The 21,053-nt window shown below is 48.1% G+C and overlaps 1 long non-coding RNA gene across 1 annotated transcript; it reads right to left on the bottom strand.

Moving 5' to 3' along the window:
• Window positions 1-12,172: 12,172 nt before the first annotated feature.
• LOC146893354 (uncharacterized) lies at window positions 12,173-17,831 on the bottom strand. Its single transcript, XR_015003903.2, has 2 exons — window positions 13,440-17,831; window positions 12,173-13,033 (listed from the first exon to the last, which is right to left on the bottom strand). It is a non-coding gene; the product is annotated as an uncharacterized LOC146893354 (long non-coding RNA).
• Between the last annotated feature and the right edge of the window lie 3,222 nt (window positions 17,832-21,053).

Here is a 21,053-nt window from a genome sequence, read left to right as displayed (position 1 = left end):
CAGAATGAATCCAAAGCTTCTGGCCTCTCATTTCCTGTGGAAACAAAAGCAAAATCTCTTCTCCAAAGTAACATACCTTTTGACTTCAATTTTGAAGTCAAGGTATTTTCAAAATACTTATCTTGGATTAATTTAGCATCATTTATAAACAAATATCTTTTAGCAGCTGTTACTCCTTCCTCAGCATTCAAACAATTCAAAGAGTACAAACAATTCAAACAATACAATTCAAAAATTGTATGTAATAACATACAATATCCAGAGTTTCTGTGTATTTTCCATCTTTATGTGGCTTAACTTTTACCTCTATTTCTTTTATTTTTACTTTTTGAGACAGGGTTTTTGTATATCTTTGTCCTGGACAAACTCTATAGACCAGGCTGTCCTTGAACTCACAGAGATCTGTTGCCTCTGCCTCCCAAGTGTTGGGATTAAAGGTTTGTACCACCACACTCAATTACTCACTATCTTTCTTTTTTATTTTAAGGACTTTAGCGTTTTTCTTTTCTCTCCCAAGCCAGCATATATTTTCAGCACACAGTAAAACATTTAGAGGGTTTTCTTTTATCTTTGAATCTCTCTTTACTGTATCTCTCTCTCTTTTTCTGATCACATGAGTCTTTAATTTGCTAAGCAATATGGGTAGGATTAAATCTGTGGCTTTGACGGCTGGATCCAGCCTATTCCTTAGCTTTATGAAATTCCAGGCTCATGGCAGAGGTACCGGCCAGAGCCATGTTTATTGCCACAACTCTATGGCATTTCAAGGTCCTTGCTGACAAGCAAGCTGAAACAGTGTGTCCACAAACAATACTCAGGTACTCTCTCTCTCTGTAGCCAGACCTCCTGTCTCAAAGAGTCAGAGTTTGCACTGGCAGGATGGCCCAGAAAGCTGGCATTTTAAAATGGCTCAGCTTTTTTCCTGCTATCACTGAAAACCAAAAAGCATGGGGTCAGCTTTTATCAACACCATTTAAGTGTTTTGTGGGAACCTCTTAAAGAGCTGCAGGGTTTTGCAGCTAAAGCTGAGTCAGGAAGCCTCTCTTAGATGAGAGCACTTGCCTCTAGCAAGCAGAGTAGACCCGAGAAATTGCTGCTACCAAGAAGCCATGCTTTACTCTATTCTTCTCTGTCTAAAATTACTTCCCAAGCTCTGCCATGCTTTATGTGGATGCAGTTGTCCACATGGGAAGCATTCTGTAATATGAGGGCCTGCTTGTTGGGGTTTCTGTCCTGCCCAGTTCCTACAGCCAGAAAGTCCCAAAGGTAAAGTCTTTAAAGAGACAGAGTACAGATAATCATAGATTAAAGGAAGTAAAGAAAAAGAAGCCATATAAAAATGGAAAATTCACAAAGAGTCTGGATTTTGTGTATTATTATGTTCCCTTTGAATGTTTTGACTGTGAAGGAGCTAAGTACAAAGAGACATTTCATTGTATGGGCTGCTAAGCTAAACCAGCATGCATATTATAAAGGTATCCTGACTTCAGAATTTGGGTCTAAGGATATGGTGCTTTGGAAAAGAGATTCTTCTTTTGTTTTCACAGAAGATGAGAACCTGTGGATTGTCTCCAGGCAAATATGGTTTCACGGACCAAAGCCTCCTGAAAGATTGCCATGAACACCCTCAAAAACTTACTTTGCTCAACTGCCGGTTGAGATGAACTTAGCATACAGGATACATCATAAAAGACCTGATTAATAGCTCCCCCATACAGCACAAAGCAGTTTGGAGAGAAAAAACTGAGCCCATATCCCCAAATATTGTTTATAAATGTTCTTTTATATTTAAAGGGGGATATGATATAGAGATGAATAATTTGCATTGGTATAAATCTTGGTTTATTGATATAAATTTAAGGTCAATCTTGTTACACATATATTTCTGCTCTTGATTAAGGTATTGTGATTGTATAATTTAAAAATGTAATGTATAATTAAGAAATATAGGTTAATAGGTAATTATCTATAGTAGTCTAATTTGTAGTCATGTTAGCTTTTCTAGATGTACATAGATATATTTCAGGTAGATAGGTATTCTTCATATCTTTCAACAACTGCAGAATATGGCATTTAAAATGTTTTAATAACTTAGGACTTTTCACGACAATGAGACATGTTTGCTCCTGGCAGCACCAATCTCCTTCAAGAGGAAGATGGACATCAAAGAGGCTCCTTATCGAGTTTGCCAGCCATTTGGGCAAGAAACTGCTCTTGCCTGGACTATTTCACTGGACATGTAGGACCCACAGAGAGATGACTGCTGAACTTGCCTGAAGGTGAAATGGTCCTTCGGGGTTCCCGCTTCATGAAAGAGTCTGTGAGACATTCTGCAGGACACAGAAGAAAGTGACTGAACTGTCTTTGAAATTTCCTGCTTCGTGGAAAAGTTTGCTGGATACTATGGGCCTGTAGGCTGAAGATGGATGCCTCAATGGTATAGAAGAACTTTGGGTGACTGTCCAGGCAGTGAGATGTCTCTGTCAATTCTAGAGTTTTGGAAGTTGCTTACAATGCACTTTCTGTTTACTTAGGTAATATTATATCCTTCTGGAGTCTTTGATGGAGTTGAAGAATAGATATTATTATAGTTTTCCTCAGTTATGATAAAAGATAAAGTAGATACAAATAAATATTGTAACTGTAATTCTTGTTAACTGTTTTGTTATATGTAATTTTATTATGTTAAAGTTAAAGCTTTTTGTTTAAACAGAAAAGGGGAAATGGTGTAACAAGTTCTTCTGTTCATGTGTTGCTTTCATTTGTTAATGAATAAGCTGCTTTGGCCTGATAGGGCAGAACTTAGGTAGGTGGAGGAGACAGAACTGAATGCTGGGAAGAAGGGCAGAGTGAGAGAGACGCCGCCATGATTCGTCTCTCTGAGACGAACGCTGGTTAGAATCTTGCCGGTAAGCCACAGTCATGTGGCAATGCACAGGTTAATAGAAATGGGTTAAATTAAGATGTAAGAATTAGTCAATAAGAAACTAGAGTCAATGGGCCGAGCAGTGTTTTAATTAATACAGTTTCTGTGTGGTTATTTCAGGTGTAAGCTAGCCAGGCGGCTGGGACAAACAAAGGGACCCTCTCCCTTGTAACACCTCACCCCCACCTTTACCACTATAAAACCCTATTCTAATTGAGCTTGGGGCTCTCCCTTTATTACAATAAAGGCTCTTTGCTTTTACATACAGGACTCGGTCTCCTTGTTGGCTTTTTGCGAGTACTTTGCGGATTTGGGCATAAGAATGGAAAGCCATTTTTCTCTGTTTTAAAAGCTGAAAGATAAAGAATAGACATATCCAAGTGGCCTGAGGTACCAGCCAAGAATCGGATAGAACAAGCCAAGAACTGTGGGTTTAGGGCTATTGAGTCCTGCCACCAAGGTGGACGGTTGGGAAAAACATCAGTTGTAACAAATGCAGCAAATGAGACCCTTTCACACTCAACTCCCTGCAGGGATGAGCTGGTGCCCAGGTCACATGTGTGCAGTCTAGGTCCAAGCTTCACTGTGCTGACGCCCCAGCCCAACACATTTCTGACTTTTGCCTCACACCAATTTGAAAATAAGAAAAACAGGATACCTTCTCCTTTTCCATCCTCTGAATAGGTCTCTGGAAGCTGAGGTCTGGTGATCTTTATTTCTAAAAATAACACTAACTTGGATCTCTATGCTGATTCTCTCTATAGGATACCAAAAACCCTGCTGGGGATGAGGGCCGAACACCAGGCAGCTGAGCCAAGCACGCTAGGAGTGACCCTCCAGCATCAGCAAGGACAGTGGTGGGGAGCAGCTGCTGTGGCGGCCTCTGGAAAAGCTGAAACGGAAATACAAGAGCAGTGTCCTTGGGAGGACAGAGGCCTCTTGTGCACGTGGGACTTTGATGGCTCCTAGTGGGGGGCTTCGTGGTCATTCCACCAGCTCCAAATACCTGAAGACTTTGTTCAGTAGAAACCTTCTAGGGTCTTCTGTGTGCATGGCAGACACTCCTGTCAAACAAGAGCAGTTTCCATGATGTACAGCTACCTTTGCGGCGGCACTGCTTAGATAGGAAGACAGAGCAAAAAATGGAGTGAGGAGCTGGGCGGTGGTGGCGCATGCCTTTAATTCCAGCACTCGGGAGGCAAAGGCAGATGGATCTCTATGAGCTCGAGGCCAGCCTGCTCTACAGAGTGAGTTCCCCCACAGGCTCCAAAGACACAGAGAAACACTCTCTTGGGGAAAAAAATATGGAGGACTGGAGAGATGGCCGGGGATTTAGAGCACTGACTGCTCTTCCAGAGGTCCTGAGTTCAATTCCCAGAAACCACATGGTGGCTCACAGCCATCTGTAATGAGATCTGGTGTCCTGTTCTGGTGTGCAGGCACACATGCAGGCAGAACACTGTGTGTGTGTGCGTGTGTGTGTGTGCGTGTGTGTGTACTGTGTGTGTGTGTGTGTGTACACACACGCACACACACACACACACACATATATATGGAGTGAGGGGGGAGTCCAGGCCCACCAAGGTGGATAGGCAAAGATACAGGAGATAAGCCATGATAAGGCATAAAGCAAACAATACAGAAGTCACAAGGCTCTTTGCCTAAGTGTGCCAAGTGGGTCAGGTTCAAGGAGATACAGGTGCATGGTAATTAGAATCAAAGGACACAAATGACAGTGATATCTCTGGACCTGTGATGGCAGGGGATAAACCCTGATAGCCAATAGCCCGAGGTGGTTCCTTCCCCTGAAGACCATCATTCATCCAGGGAAAGTCTGAGAATTTCAGTCCAAGCCAGAGAGATGCAGATTGAGTGGGTATATTAAATTCTTTAAGCCCTGTAGGAGGACAGCACAGCCCTGAGACAGGGGCGTGGCTTCTCCGGTCTTTATGGTGGCTATGTCCAGCCATCTGCTGCATTCTTCAAAGGACTTACAAGGTTGAAAAATTAAGAAAAGTCATAGGGCAGAGGCAGGTGGATCTCTGTGAGTTAAAAGTCAGCCGGGTCTACCCAGGTCAACCTTGTCTCAAGAAGCCAAAAATAAAGATTTAAATGTTAGTAAAAAAAAGTGTTAGTTTTTTCTTTTCTTTTTCTTTCTTCCTTTGTGTGTGTGTGTGTGTGTGTGTGTGTGTGTGTGTTGTGACTGGCAGAGAAAATGAACCCATTTGAAGACCCTGCACTGCAGTGAGGACCCTGGAATTTGTGGTTTGTGTATGAAACACGGACAGTCCAGGCAAGGACAGAAGGATGGTGTCTTTTTCTTTTCTTTTCTTTTCTTTTTTTGGTTTTTCAAGACAGGGTTTCTCTGTAGCTTTAGCTTTGGAACCTGCCCTGGAACTAGCTCTTATAGACCAGGCTGGCCTGGAACTCACAGAGATCCGCCTGCCTCTGCCTCCTGAGTGCTGGGATTAAAGGCATGTGCCACCACCGCCCGGCGAAGATGGTGTCTTTCACATGGGACATTTGGCCTGACTTGAGGGAGCTTGTGTTACTACACAAGGCGGCTCTTGAGAGGAGAACAGGTGTCTGTGATCATGCCTCCTTTCTAAGGGCTTGGCTGTTATTTTGCTTTGTTTTGCTTTTTATTGAAACCAGGTGAAGGGTTTGGAGAGTTGGGGACAAAGGGCATCATTGTGTGGGGTGTGAGTAGACAGGGAAGACCTGCGCTCTAGTTGGCTGTCCACTTGCTCAAGTACTGGCTGATTTGTCCTTGGGCTAAACCAAGTTTGCAAAGTGCCCAGAGACAGCATAGCAAGCGGTGAGCCAAGGGATACAGTGCCAGGACAACCCTGCCCCATAGGGGATGGATGCTGTGTCCATGGACCCCAGGGCTGGGGTCTAGCACTAAAGAGAAGTGTAGCTTCCAGGACTGGGGACTGTGATCCCCCTCACAGCAACACCTCCAAGTGTTAGGAAGACTATGAAGTCCAGGAATTGCTTAGGCTATCTGGGAGACCCACACTTGTTCCTGACAGTGTGTAGAGCGGTCATTCTCAATCAGGACACTGGAAATTGTCTGGAGACAGTTTTGATTGTCGCACTTAGGGTGACAGCTCCCAGTAGTAACTAGTTGTAGAGGCTAAGGATGTTGCTGAATACTCTCAGGGTCAGGTTCTAACCGCAAACCATGTGCCGGCCTCAGGAAAGAGCTAGATCAGCGGAAAAAACCCTCGCCCCACCCCATAGAGGGAACAGCAATGTCGCCACCGGCAACCAAGCATGTGTTTTCCATTTCTCTCTATCCTGCTTCAACCCCATATAAGGAAAGCGCGAAATAGGGTGGGGGTGGGAGAGCTGTTGGGCCAGCTGCCGGACTCTTCCCCACCCCCATCCCCTTTGGGTCTAGCAATGCTGGGGAAAGATGGGGGCATGAGAGACAAGTCTGAAATTTGAAACAGACGTATACCCTACAGTGTAGACTCAGACTGAGGCGGCTTCCAGGGAGCCCGAGGCCTGCTGGGAAAGCGGGGTTGTGAGCAGCCACATCCGGTGGAAGTTACTGGAAAGAAATAAAGCCTTCGCTGTGTGAACTCCAAGACACTATCCGTCGAGATACTGTGTGTGTGTGTGAGTGTGTGTGTGTGTGTCTGTGTGTGTTCCTAAGCCACAGAGTCAAACCAGAGCTCCAAAAATGCCTTTAATAATATTGAGAGAGAAGGGGGCCGAGGAGACTCCTGGTCACTACAGTGCTCACAAGGCAAGCAAGCATGAGGGCCTGAACTTGATCCTCTGAAAACTTACAATTGACAGACAGAGACAGAGAATGCCAGCCCAGAGTTGTGTGTCTATAACCCCAGTGCTGGGGAAGCAGAGGGGAGGATCCTGGGAACTTTCTCAGCCACTGTTCCCACATCAGTCCAAACAGTACGTTCCAAGTTCAGTGAGAGACCCTGCCGCAAAACAAAGGTGGGGAGCAATTGAGGAGGGTGACCGATGTGGTTCTCTGTGTGTGTGAATGCGCGCACACACACACACACACACAGTATGCAGGGTGTTCTGATTTGCTTCTTGTTCCATGCCCAAATGGTCAGCTGCCTCTCTTATACCATCATGGACTGCCTGCTCAGGGGTGGCACCATTCACGGTGGGCCAGACCCTCCCACAGAGCCCCAGGCCAATCTGATTTTCTCAGTTGAGGTTCCCTCTTCAAGTTGACAGAAAAATTAACCAGCTGCATGGTGAGCTGTCTCAAACAAAACAGCTAAACGGAAAATCAGCCGCCTCCAGGGGTGAGATGGGGTTACAGATAAATATTGTCCTGTGAGATAGATCGCAGCTGTAGCACCAAGACCAAGGCTGGACACCGGTCATCACACTGTGAGATGCACATTGGAACGCACTGGAAGGAATGTGTTTGTAACCTACAAGCCAGGTCCCTACAGTTGGCCCCGTTCTTACCCACTACAATGGACATCTCCTAAGGCATCACCATCAGTGCCTTCTTTCCCGGCCCCCACCCCCTCTGCTCCTCACAGGAAGAAGAACCCTTTTTCTATCCCTGGAAGCTGGGCCAACGACTTTAGTTCCTTGATTGACAAACGCAGTGCAGCCGAAGTGATGTTCTGGGACACAAGGCTGGGGTGAGAGATGTCCCGTGACTTCTGACTCGTCCCTTGGCATTCTGTCTGGGAACCCAGCTGTAGCTTCACATGGAAGGACCACCTGTCTGAACTCCCTGCTAGCAGTCAGAATCTACTCTGACTGTGTCAGGGAGCCATACCAGATGCTCAGGCCCAGGAACATTGCAGCCACAGGACACCCCCAAGTAAGAGCACTCGGCTGTGCCCTGTCAACCCACAGCCCACGCACGGAGAGAGAGAAGTAATGTTGCCTTAGGCCAGTACACTTAAAGAACATGTACAGGTTAGACAACACAGCTTCAAGGTGTTTTATGTTGTGGCTTTTGAGACAGGGTCTCACTAGACCAGGCTGGCCTCAAACTCAACGAGATGCGCCTGCCTCTGCCTCCCGATGCTGGGATTAAAGGCGTGCGCCACCACCTCCCAGCTTGGGTTCAAGTTCCAACGCGAGCACAGTGCTGACTCATATTTCAGCTCACATAAGCGCACCCTGCGTGCCTCCCTCCACTTCCCACCTCCCGGTGCTCGCTCCTTCCTGTCCTCCTCTTCCTGTGATTCCTCCCTGCTATCACAGCCACCATGGAAATGCAGCCGGGCTCGCCAAGCTCCGACAGAGGTGGCACGCCTCAGGGGTTAGGGTGCTTGCCTAGCCTGCCAGCGACTCCAGAACCCGGGACCTGGAGGCAGGAGGGTCAGAACAAGAACTTCAAGATCATCCTCAGCGAAGCCGTGAGTTCAAGGGCAGCTGGATTACGTGAGACCCTGGGAAAGTGTGTGTGTCACAAGAGCAAGGACCTGACAGAGTACCCAGAACTCAAGTCAAAGGTTGCGTGCAGTGGTACACACCTGTAACTGCCGTGACAGTGAGGGGGGAGGTGGGGACACACCTGTCACACATCCCAGTGACAGTGAGAGGGGAGGTGGGGACATGCAGCTCCTTGGAAGCACACAGCTATCTTGGGTACTTGAAATTCCAGGCTAGCTGGGTGGTGGTGGCGCACGCCTTTAATCCCAGCACTCGGGAGGCAGAGGCAGGCGGATCTCTGTGAATTTGAGGCCAGCCTGGTCTGTAAGAGCTAGTTCCAGGACAGGCTCTAAAACTACAGCAAAACCCTGTCTCGAAAAAACAAACAAAGAGAAAGAGAGAGAGAGAGAGAGAGAGAGAGAGAGAGAGAGAGAGAGAGAGAGAAAGGTCCCAAAAATCTATAAGGTACCAGAGGACCTATATATAGGAGGACCTATCTATGCATGCCACGCACCCACACACCTGCACCCACATATGGGCACACAAAGAAATCTGACCATGTCACAAACACAGTGTGCAGACATGGAAAACCAACCAACCAACCAACCAACCAACCAACCAACACAAAACAAAAAAAAATCAGGACAATCCAGGGTTGACAGTTCGCCAGCCAGCAGAGTAAGGGCCTCATGGTAGGAACGTACGATTCCATTTCACACACAAGGGCAAGCAGGATCCCCTAGTAATTAAATACCAATTAGACATTAAGAAAAAGCCAGTTCCAAATCGTATCACTGTACAACAGGGAAATGGGGATAATTTAGCTTTGTTAATTGATGAAAGCTCTCGGGCTAACGATGTTAAGGGCGACAGAACCAGGACCACTCTACTTGGAGCTGGGTGGTCGCCCCACCCCCACTTTCTTAGAGTAGGACAGGGTACCCCCGTTTTTTGTAGTGTGGGTGGCAGCCAGCTTTGTCACCGTGCCTGTGTTTCATGCTGGTGTCTGGGAGGAAGTGGGAGAGATTGCAATAGCGTGTGTCATAGCGTGTGTCATTCCTGAACTATGCCTGGTTTGTTTCTGGGGCTGGTTACAGTTAACAATGCGGGTTACATTCTGGGGCTGGTTACAGTTAACAATGCGGGTTACATTCTGGGGCTGGTTACAGTTAACAATGCGGGTTACATCACTTCGGAGTGATGGGGAACCCACTGTTGCGTTCCGCATTATCGGAGGGTTCTAAGTGGCAGTCAGAGAAGCAGCTGCGTCCTGGTCTGGTGTCCCTGCTTTGCACCACAAACAACATTGGGTTGTCCTTTGGTGGCACACTGGTGGTTCTGTCTTCATGGCAGAATCTAATGTTAAAACAATGCTCTTGAAACTAAAGGGTCACCGAAATAAAAATGGCTTATTGGGCTGTTGAAAATGCTAGCCAGAGCCCAGTGGAGGTGGCTTTAATCCCAGCATTTGCAGAGGCAGGGGGATCTCTGAGTTTGAGGCTAGCCTGGACTAAAGAGTGAGTTCCAGGACAGCCACAGCTATATAAAGAAACTCTCTCTCAAAATAAATAAATAAATAAATAAATAAATAAATAAATAAATAAATAAATAAATAAAACAAATAAGACAAAATGCTAGTCAGGGCTAGAGAGATGGCTCAGTGGTTAAGAGAAATGGCTGTTTTTCCAAAACACTCAGGTTCAATTCCCAGCCCCCACATGTTGGCTCACAGCCATCTATAACTCCAGTTCCAGGGGATTCGACTCCCTCTCTGGTCTCCTTGAACACTAGGCATGAATGTGATGCAATAATACACTCGGAGAAAACACCCACATAGCTGGCGGTGGTGGCAGTGCACGCCTTTAACCCCAGCGGATCTCTGTGAGTTCGTGGACAGCCTGGTCTACAAGAGCTAGTTCCAGGACAGGCTCCAAAGCTATAGAGAAACCCTGTCTTAGGGAAAAAACAAAACAAAACAAAAAACGCATATACATAAAATAAAGTAAAAAGTAAATTAAAAAAAAGGAACACACAGTTTGTTTTTGTTTTTATTTTAAAGTTAGTCAGGGTTCAGTAATAAGACTTAGTGGGTGAAGGTGCTTGCTGCCAGACCTGGAAAATTGAGTTCAATCCTCAGGACTCCCTAAAAATTGCCCTCTGATCTTTGCAACAAACTCTCTATGGGATGCACCCCAAACACACACACACACATACACGACACACACAAACACCACACCACACACACAAACACCACACCACACACACACAAACACCACACTACACACACCACACATACACACACCACACACACACACCATACACACACCACACACACACTGCTTGGTGGAGGGGTTGGATAGAAAGGGAATTAAGGGAACCAGTTGAGACAAGGAAGGGGACCATGGGAAATAGGGGACAAGAAAGGGTAATGGGGGTGACTATGTCCCAAATACATCACATACCTGAATGAAAATATTAAAATGAAATCCATTATTGTGTATAACTAATATAAGCTAATTAAAAATGCTAGCCAGAAAAAGCATCAAACTTCAGACAAGCCTTTCCAACCCGCAGCATCGGGGCTCGCTAGAAGTCAGGACATGGCCTGTTGAACCGAGAGCTAAGGAAACTTTTATACGGACTGGGGAGAAGAAAGCCAGTGTTGTCTCCACGCACCTGCACTGGCCTGAAGAGCAGGTTGGGCCGAGTGAAGAATGCTTTGGGACAGGAAAGACCCTGAGGAGAAGGAGCTGTCCACCCTGTGCCAGGAGCAGTGTGGCCAGAGGCTTGCGACAGTTTGAGATCGCGGCGCCCTAGGGAAAGGCGCGGTGGTGTTCCATCTGCCTGGCGCTGTGTGGTCTTGTTCTTTATTCAATTTAGGACATCTCTGGTTTTGTTGTGGTTGTTTTTCTCTGGTCACTCTGGTGACCTTTGAAAACAATTTGGGGCAGGTAAGTCACAATTTCAGAAGGCAGAGCCCAGCGCAGGTGACTTCAACGTGCTGCCTACTTCAGACGTCAGGTGCAATGACCTCCGCTGCCATCTGGGTGGACCCAGCCTGCCTCTTTGGCTCCAGGGAACAGCTTCCCTGAAGGGATGGCACAGGCCAAATACCCCTGTGGTTTTCTTAGCACTGGAATGGCCAAGCCTTTGGGCGAGAGTCCTCAAATGAAGAAGCCCCTCCCCTCAACACCTTCCCTTTCCCTCCTGCCATTATTATAGGGAGGAATAAAAGAACAGAATAATGGAGGCAGAAGCCAGCATTAGGCATTCCAGGCACGCGTTCCACCATAGAGCTACAGCCCAGTCCAAGGCTGGGTTCTAAAGTTTCCTTATTTTTAAAAGATTTTTTTTTCTCATTTTCTTTTCAAGATAGGGTTTCTCTCTGTAGCCCTGGCTATCCTGGAACGCTTTCTGTAGACCAGGCTGGCCTCAAACTCACGAAGATCCACCTGCCCCTGCCTCTGAGTGCTGGGATTAAAGGCTTGCACCACCACTGCCGGACTGCTGGCTTTTTTTTAATTGTGTGTGTGTTGGGGCGGGGGGTGTTGTGCCTACAGAGGCCATAAGAGAATGTTGGGTGACCCTAGAGCTCGATTACCTAGATCTGGATTTACATACGGTTGTGCCAAGTGGACAATGGGAATCAAACCCTGGTTCTCCAGAAGAGCAGCCAGTGCTTTTGACGGCTGAGCCATCTCTCCAGCCCTGTTAATACAGTAAATAAAATAAAACAAAAAGCCAGATGTGGCGCCTCATGCCCTCAATCCCAGACTGAGAGATTGGGTCAGGAGAACTGCATCAGTATGAGGTCAGCTTGGGCTATAGTGTGAAACTTTGTCTCATAAAACCAAACATAAATCAGTAAACAAATCCATAAAGTTTATGACTGGGGAGAGGACGTTGCTCATTGACAGTGTGCTTACCCAGCATGCACAGAACCCTGGGTTCCATCTCCACTAGTGCATACACCAAGCATGGTGGCCCACCCGTGTAAGCCCAGCACTTGGGACACGGACACAGCAGAGCCAGAAGTTCAGGGTTATCTTCAGCAACACAGCCAGTTTGAGGTCAGTCTGGGCTACATGGCACCACTTTCTGGACCAAGAAAGTCCCTCCAAACAATGCCTGCTTCTGGGCTGGTTGCCACCTCCCTCTGCTGACAGAGGGGGGAGAAGGCTCTGCAAAGAGCTGCAGGAAGAGCCACTGGCCTCCGTGTAATTAGCAAGAGAGAAAGCATCTGGAGAAGTCAGCAGACTGCGTGTTCCTGCCCCAACCAGAGCTGCACCGTGTGTTCCCAAACACCGAGCCCCTTCCACAGCTTTCCTGGGCCGATGTGTTTGTCCTTTCTTCATTCCTTCACTGCCCCAGTCCGGCCAAATCTCTGGAGCCGCAGCTGAGCACGGTTTTGGGGTTTACTATCCATCAATTTGGCACGCTAGGTAGCTGTCACCACTCAGTCATTCTCCAGCCTCTGTCTGCCTTTAACGGCACCTCTGATCATGTATGTATGTATGTATGTATGTACGTATTATTTTTTTCTTTTGAGACAAGGTCTTATTGTGGAGCACTGGCTGACGTTGGAACTTGTTCGATAGCCCAGGGTAGCCTTCAACTCACAGAAGATGGATCCCTCATTTTAAAACCTGGAGATGAATGTTTGTAGTCCTGGCTCTCAGGAGGCTGAGGGAAGATTCCAGACCAGTCTGGGCAAGATTCTGTCTTAAAAACAAGGCCAGGGGTTGGAGATTTAGCATAATGGTAGCCTGCTGGAGTTTTGGGGGGGGGGGAGCAGAATGAAACAGAGGATATTTTCTCAAGTGATTGGTAGCCCACACTCATGGTTTCCTTTTATTGCTGGCATGTATGTGCACACATGTGAAGATCCACAGAGGCCAAAGGAGGACGTTGGGCTCCTGATCTGTTGCTCTCCACTTCCCCGCGTTGGAACAAGGTCTCTAGCTGAACCTGGAACGCTCAGTCTTGCTGGGCTGGGCTGGCCGCTCCAGCCCTGCTCTTGTCTGCACCCCAACACTGGGGTTACAGGCACACACACATATTGACATTTCTATGTAGGGACCAGGGATTCAAACTCAGCCCCTCACGCTTGCATAGCATGGGCTCTTACCTCAGTTAGCTGTTTCCTCCGTCCCGGTGTGGACAGGAACTTAGACACCTGCTCTTCACAGTCTCGGGTGGGCATACAGTCGAGGTTCCTAAAATTAGGGAGGCCAGCACACTCCTCAGCATCCCTAGGTCACCGTGGCTCCTGGCTTCTGCTCCTTCTTTCCCAAGTCCCGTGCCTCTGCGAGCTTTGGGGACAGATGGCAGATTTACTTACGAGGGCTCAGCATGTCCTCCCATAAGAATAGCGCTGCCGCCTGCCAAGAGCTCAAAGGAGGCTGAGCTGACCCTGTGCTCATCATCCTTGGCAGTTATGGTGTGCTTTCTTCTTGTTGTAGAGTCTAACTCTCCCCGTCCCCGCTGTGTGTGTGTGTGTGTGTGTGTGTGTGTGTGTGTGTGTGTGTGTGTGTTTCAAGACAGGGTTTCCCTGTGTAGCCTTGGATATGCCTGCCTCTGTCTCCCTAGTCCTGCGATTGAAGGACGAGGCACCATGCCCCATTTAGAGGCTTGTTCTTGGTCTGGGATCCCAGAGCAATAGGAACTCGACCTAAAAATCTTTGTGCTTATCTGCAAATGCCCAGCTCTGATGCGGGGACGCTTTTCTAGCCATGCTAAGTCAGGAAGACTGATTTGTCTTTTGAACTGTGTACCAAGTTGGTTCATCTGTCCCTCAGGGACTCTCAGCCTGTGAAGCCAGGGGAGGCGTAGGGTGGGAAAGTGTCCCTCCAGAATGCCGACATCTCTGTAAGGGGCTCTGTATCCAGAAGCACCCCTTCCCCTGGGGGACCTTGCTGCGTCTGCCAGAGCAGCACAAACAGGAGAGGCCAGTCTTGCCCTGCAGTTTGAAGAACCTTGCTGACAAGTTTACGGAGACAAATGAAAGGTATACGCTTCCAGTCTCGCGCTCCACTTCCGCTGCTGGGATGAAATCCTGTGCCAAAGGCGCCTGAAGGAGGGAAGAGCCCAGAGCTCCCAGTTCAAGGCTACAGTCCTTCGTCCAGAACTGGCAGTAGCAGGAGCTGGCGGCAGGGAAGGAGCAGCTTGTGAATGTCTGTGCCTCAGCTCCAGGACTGTGCCAGGGAATGGTGCCACCCATTGTGGGTGGGTCTTCCCACTTTAGGGTTCTCCCAATAGCCCTCCCAGCCTTGTTCAGAGCCCATCTCTCTTGTAATACCAGACCGTGTTGACTGACAGAGGACACTGTCTCCAAGCTCCTCGACTTTTTAGAGCACTCTCGACCTTTTTTTTTTTTGTATATTTAAAATATACATATTTTTAACTCAGTGGTTGAGTGCTTGCCTAGCATCCACCAAACTTTAAAATCAATCCCATCATGCAAAAAAAAATCTCATTTTTTTAAATTGTAAAGACATATTACAAATCAATCAATCTACAAACCTTGAAACTGAAACAAGAGACAGTAAAGATCAAAATCCCAGCCAGGCATGGTGTCACAGGTTTTTAGTCTCAACACTCTGGAGACAGAGGCAGGCAGACTCTTAAGAGTCTGAAGCCAGTGTGGTCTACACAGTGAGTTACAGGCCAGACAAGGCTACTCAGTGGGACCTTTTCTCAATACAATAAATAAAATAAAAATAAAAATTCCAGTTGGCTGTGGCGGTGCACGCCTGACCCTAGCATCTGGGAAGTGAAAGTAGGAAGGTAAGAATTCTAAGCTATCCTTGGCTACAGTGAGTTTGAGGCCAGCCTGGGCTGTGTTATACCTTTGCCTCAAAACAAAGGGGTTACAGAGATGACTCGGGATAAAGTGCTTTGCACACATGAGCTCCTGAGTTTATATTTCACAAAAAAGCTGGGGCGCGGTGGCCTGTGACCCTGGTGCTGGGAGGATGGAGGCAGGCCAATTCTGAGGGCTCGCTGGCCCGCCTGGCTAGCCAAAACAGTGAACTCTAGGTTCAGTGGGGGACCCTGTCTCAAAAAACAAAGTGTTGGGCTGGAGAGATGGCTCAGCGGTTAAGAGCATGGCCTGCTCTTCCAAAGGTCCTGAGTTCAATTCCCAGAAACCACATGGTGGCTCGTGACCATCTGTAATGAGGTCTGATGTCCTTTTCTAGCCTGCAGGTATATATGCAGAAAGAATATTGCATAATAAATAAATAAATAAATAAATATTAAAAAAAAAACCAAAGTGCTAACCCCTGACCTCCACACACATTGCCTCTCTGAGCACATCTACCTGTCCACAAGCCATGCCTACCACAGACACAGTGAAACAAGGGCCAGCCACGGCGGGGACTGGGGGGAGAACCTGCTTGTGAGCCTAGTGAAGGAAGGAATTCAAGGTCATCCTGGGCTACACGGGGGCCTTATCTTAAAAAAAAATAAAGTAAAAAGTAATAATGTTTTTTATAGGGAGAGAAACAAAAGGAAGAGAAAGAAAGGAAGGAAGGAGAAGAAAGCAGGAAGAGGGCGCTGAACTCCTCAGCACCTAGGCGGGTGATCCCTTGCTGACCACACTCAGCTCTGAAACAGGGCCAGAGGAAGCGGCTGGGATCATCTGACAGACGGTGCCCTGAAGGAGCAGTGACATCTCAACTCGTGCTCAGATGCCAGTCACGTCCCTGCGGCCAGGATGTCAGGGTAATGAGCGAAGGGAACAAGGAACTCCATCTTTGGGGACTGGCCCTCCTGTCGCAGCCATGCAGGGTCATGCTGTGCTCGGGTGCATGAAACCGCCTCAGCCACCCTGCGTGGGGTGAGCCGAAGGCATCCTTCTCTTGTCCAGTGCCCTGCTGTCCGGCTCACCCGCATAATCGTTACTTAAATTACTAGGCTTGTGTCTGCAAAGAATTTGAGGCTTTGACCTTCAGGAACTGAGCCTCCAGGGAAGGGCTGTTCTATTTTCGGGACGTTGATAACGAGCAAGCGAGGAGTAGGCAAGCCTTGCTCCTGGCTGCGTGTCTTCTCCAGCTTGGCGAATCAGGGGATCTGCCTCCCTCCCCCTCTTTCACCCCTAGTTCTCAATGATTTGACCTCCCAGAGGAAGCCTGAGCAGGTGCAAGTTTGGGTAAAAGAGGGGTATGCCCTTAGGGCAGCATCCCCAGAGTATCCTGTGCGTGTCTGTCCACCCTCAGGTAGGTGGACACAACCCCAGACAATTAGTACAAAGTCACTGTCTCACAGATCAGGGCCAACCCCTGTCTGTCTGTTTGCTTTGGGAAACACCCAAGGACACATTTTGAGAAATGTGGAAGTAGAAAACATTTCAAAACGTAAAGCACGGGGAAAACCGTGCACACACCCACCCCTCAGCCTCCAAGCTCTATCCTGGGTTGCGGGGCCGTGGAAGCAGTCCTCTTTCCTTCCCTGACTGCAGGGGAGCTGGTCCTGCTTCCAGCCCCCCACTTCTAGGACCTGCCTGAGTCGGGGGGCTGACATAGCTTCTCTTTCCTCAGGAGGTAAGGTTGGCAGACTAGGATTCCTGCTTGCATCCAGGATGTGGGGTTGGTCAAAGGCCAGGCGGCAGCCCACTTCAAGCCCAAATGGAAGGTGATGTCAGAGGGAGTCCAAGGAAGGTTGCCACTGTGTGACTCTTCTCAGAGTCTGTGGCTGGCAGTCTGGTCAGCCTGGTCCAGTTTTGTCACAGAACAGAGCAGCTGGGCTTCCAAGTCACACAGATGTGGCAGCAAAGCCTCGGAGTTCCCGAGTTCCGTTGGTGCCTAGGGGCGGGGCGGGAGGGAGGTGGCAGGCAGTGCTCATGGGTGAACCTGCAAAGCAGAGTTGGGGAATTGTGCCAGGCTGAGAATGGAATGGCTGGGCTGTTTCCAGCCCCTTCTTCAGGTGAAAAGTTGGGGTTCTGCAAGCCTGTCAGTACTATGTTTAGCAAAGATGCCAGTTCCTTCCTCTTGGGTAATTTTCAGAAATAGAAACCAATTTTTCTCTGGACTGGATCTCAGTCTCAGCAAGATTGGTTCTAGCTCTACTCAACATAAATTCTTATTTTGAGGGAAAAGCAAGGCCTTGGTTTGTGTTTGTTTGGGTAAAACCAGAGGAAGGAGGAGTAGGGAAAGAAGGTTCTGGAGCCAAGTGAGGACAGGGTTACTACATTATTTCCATTTCTAGCTGTGGTTAGCGAAACCCTGGCCCCTAAAAATGTCCCCACCACAGTCCCAGTATCCCGCAGTTGAACATGATACGGTCTGTGCAGAAGAGACTTTGCAGATGTGACTAGGAATCTGGAGGTGGCCTGGGAGTAGAGACACACACCTTTAACCCCAGCACTCGGGAGAAGGACGCAAGAGCTACATAGCAAGACCCAGGAAAGACAGAGATACATAGTGAGACCCTGTCTCAAATTAAATAAATAAAACAAAACAACAAAAAGAATCTGGATGTGGAGAGAGGGTGGGGCTAGACTTCAGAGGGCGGGGCTAGACTTCAGAGGGCGGGGCTAGACTTCAGAGGGCGGGGCTAGACTTCAGTTGCAAGAGTCTTTACGAAGCACGAAGGAAGATTTGGGTTCTAGCACATGTACCATGTAAACTGGGTGTGATGTCGCATGCCTGTATTCCAATACTTGAGAAGTGGATGTACGAGGAACAAGAATTCAAGGCTATCCTTGAGACCAGTTTGGGGTACATGAGGAGGAGTCTGGAGACATTAATTTATCTGGGGGCACCTGGCAGGGGTCAATGAGCCCAGGGATCTTGTGAGAGAGAGGGAGAAGGAAGGAAGGGAGGGAGGGAGGGAGGGAGGAAGGGAAAGAAGGAAGGAAGGAAGGAAGGAAGGAAGAGAAAGAAAGAAAGAAAGAAAGAAAGGAAGGAAGGAAGGAAGGAAGAAAGAAAGAGAGAGATTTTGAAATAAAATCTGAAGCCAGGCAGTAGTGGTGCATGTCTTTAATCCCAGCACTCGAGAGACAGAGGCAGGCGGATTGCTCTGAATTCGAGGTTGGTCTGGGCTACAGAGCAAGTTCCAGGACAGACCCTAAAGCTGCAGAGAAACCTTGTCTTGAAAAATCAAAATAAATAAATATAAAAAGAAAGAAAATACATTCTGAAGATGTATCAATTACTGGCTTTGGTCATGAAGGGTCCTTGTACCAAGGAATGCAGCCTAAAGAAAAGGCTAGGTTCCACAGACCACAGGTCCAGAACTGTAAGAAGAAATTCGTGTTAAGCCTAAGTTGCTGTGAAGATATGTCATGTAACATCCAATGCAAAGCTCGGCTTTCCTCCTCCAAGGACTGGGGAACAATCCATCTGCTCAGGAAGCTGGAGATGTCATAAGCCAAGGGAGAAGCCAGGATCTGAAGGTCAAGGTAGCCAAAATAGTGCAGGAGCCTGGCTGCCTGCAGATATATGCGGTAATCGCACCTGGGCCAAGCTTGGGAAGGAGGCGGTAGGCTTGTCTTCCAGGCACCCCTTTCTCCTGAGCCCCCAGGCACTATTCATATCAGTTCCCCTTTTCAGGATGCCCAGTGTTGTTACATCTTTCCACTGAAGGCATAAAACCTTGATTCATAACGGTCCTAAGAGCTTATGAGGTTCCCCGCCCAATCCTTCAAGCGTGAGGAGGAGTGTTCCTAGACAAGGTAACGAAGGATGCGTCTTTGTCTAACCAACACATCTTGGGCTGGGAGTGTAGCTCAGGCAGAGTACTCCCCAGGGCAAGGATTTAATCTCTAACGCTGCATAGAGGCATTTTATTACAGAAAATATTTTCGGGGGTTAAGTGCTAGCTGTGTAAGTGTGAAATCTTGAGTTCAGATTTCCAGCAAACATATAAAACTCAGGTATGTGGGAACATGCCTGAGACCTCAGCTCTGGAGCAGGGATGGGGATTGAAGGGTAGATTCCAGAGGCATGCTGGCCAACCAGTTTAGCTGAAACTAGCTCTAGTTTCAAAGAGATAAACTATCTCAAAAATAAGCACAGCTGTGGGGAGGTGGTGGTGGCGCACACCTTTAATCCCGGCACTCGGAGGCAAAGGCAGGCGGATCTCTGTGAGTTTGAGGCCAGCTTGGTCTACAGAGCGAGTTCTAGGACAGCTAAGGCTGTTACACAGAGAAACCTTGCCTTGAAAAACCAAAGGCCAAACCAAAATAAAAAACCAAAGAGGTAGAACTGGTTATGGTGTGCGTCTTTAACTCCTCCAGCACCGGGGGCAGATGGATCTCCGAGCTCAAGGCCAGCCTGGTCTATGTAGCAAGTTCCAGGCCAGTCAGAGCTACAGTAAGACACTGTTTCGAAAACAAACGCAGATCAACTAGAACCGACCTTTGCCTTTTACACGTGCGTGCATGTACAGGTGAGCATGCCTAACCTCGACATTGTTTGTCCGTATGAATATATAAACAAATCTAAGAAGACAGAGGTGACGCTAGATGAAGAGGAAGAGACCAGGGTGATCATAAACAGGTCAAGGAACCCCGAGGACTGTAGGCAGAAATCCGGAGCATCCTCCCATTTACCCAAAACCTCAGGGGACACCAGGCCTGCTGACACAGGGAGATGCTTTTCTGAGCCACCGGGATGTTTAGGCCAGTGACTGGGATCAGCAACGTGGCACATCTGTGGGTGTTCAGATTCCAGAGTGTTCTGGAATCCTAATGATCCTGAGTTGTAGTCCAGATCAAGGGCGAGAGGCAAGGGTATATGGGAAACTGAGTCCAAAGGCCCAGGGGGCCTGGGTTCCAGCTGCAGTAAGGTGGCCCAGGAGGACAAGGAGAGTTCCTAAGAGGTTGTCTTAATAGGTGTTTTGTTTTGAAATGTGTAAGCTTTCTGTCTGCATGTACTCCTTCATGCCAGAAGAGGGCGCCAGATCCCACTATAGATGGTTGTGAGCCACCACGCGGTTGCTAGGAATTGAACTCAGAACCTCTGGAAGAACAGTCGGTGCTCTTAATCGCTGAGCCATCTCTCCAGCCCCTTAGTCCATGTTCTATTGCTGTAAAGAGACATCATAACAAGCCTGGTGGTCGTGGTGCACGCCTTTAATCCCAGCACTTGGGAGACAGAGGCAGGTGGATCTCTGTGAGTTCAAGGTCAGCCTGGTCTATAAGAGCTAGTTCCAGGACAGGTTCCAAAGAGAAAGAGAAACCCTGTCTCAAAAAGCAAAACAAACAAGAGAGAGAGAGAGAGAGAGAGAGAGAGAGAGAGAGATCATAACAATGGCAACCCTTCTAAAGGAAAGCATTTAACTGGGGCTGGCTTCATGTTTCAGAGGTTAGTCCATTATCCACGTGGCGGGAAGCGTGGTGGCACACAGGCAGACCTGGTGCTGGGGAAGGAGCTGAGAGTTCTAAGAGAGAGCACTGGACAGGGCTTTTGAAGCCCCAAAGGCCATTCCTATTCAAACCATCAGCGAGGTAGAGCCAGGGTTGCCCCCAGACAGCTATAGCAGTGAAAACATAGCACAGAAGAGGAACCCCAGGTAATGTCTACACTCCAACACACAGCCAGGCATCCTGCACAGCCTCTCTGGGCCTCCATACCTCCCTATGTGGCCTGCGGCACCCTCAAGCCAATGCCCGGCATGGCCATCGTGGAGCAGCTTTCCATCAGAATGGAAAGCCACATGTCCGACAGTCTGGAAACAGCTCACTGTTCTCAGAGCTGAACAGTTTCCTTTCTCTTACAACCTCCCAGGCAGCGACAGT

Source organism: Myodes glareolus, chromosome 9, assembly GCF_982192425.1.
Source record: "Myodes glareolus chromosome 9, mMyoGla1.1, whole genome shotgun sequence".
NCBI lineage: Eukaryota > Metazoa > Chordata > Mammalia > Rodentia > Cricetidae > Myodes > Myodes glareolus.
Note: the sequence above shows the minus strand (reverse complement) of the source record. Positions and strands in the feature narration are given on the sequence as shown.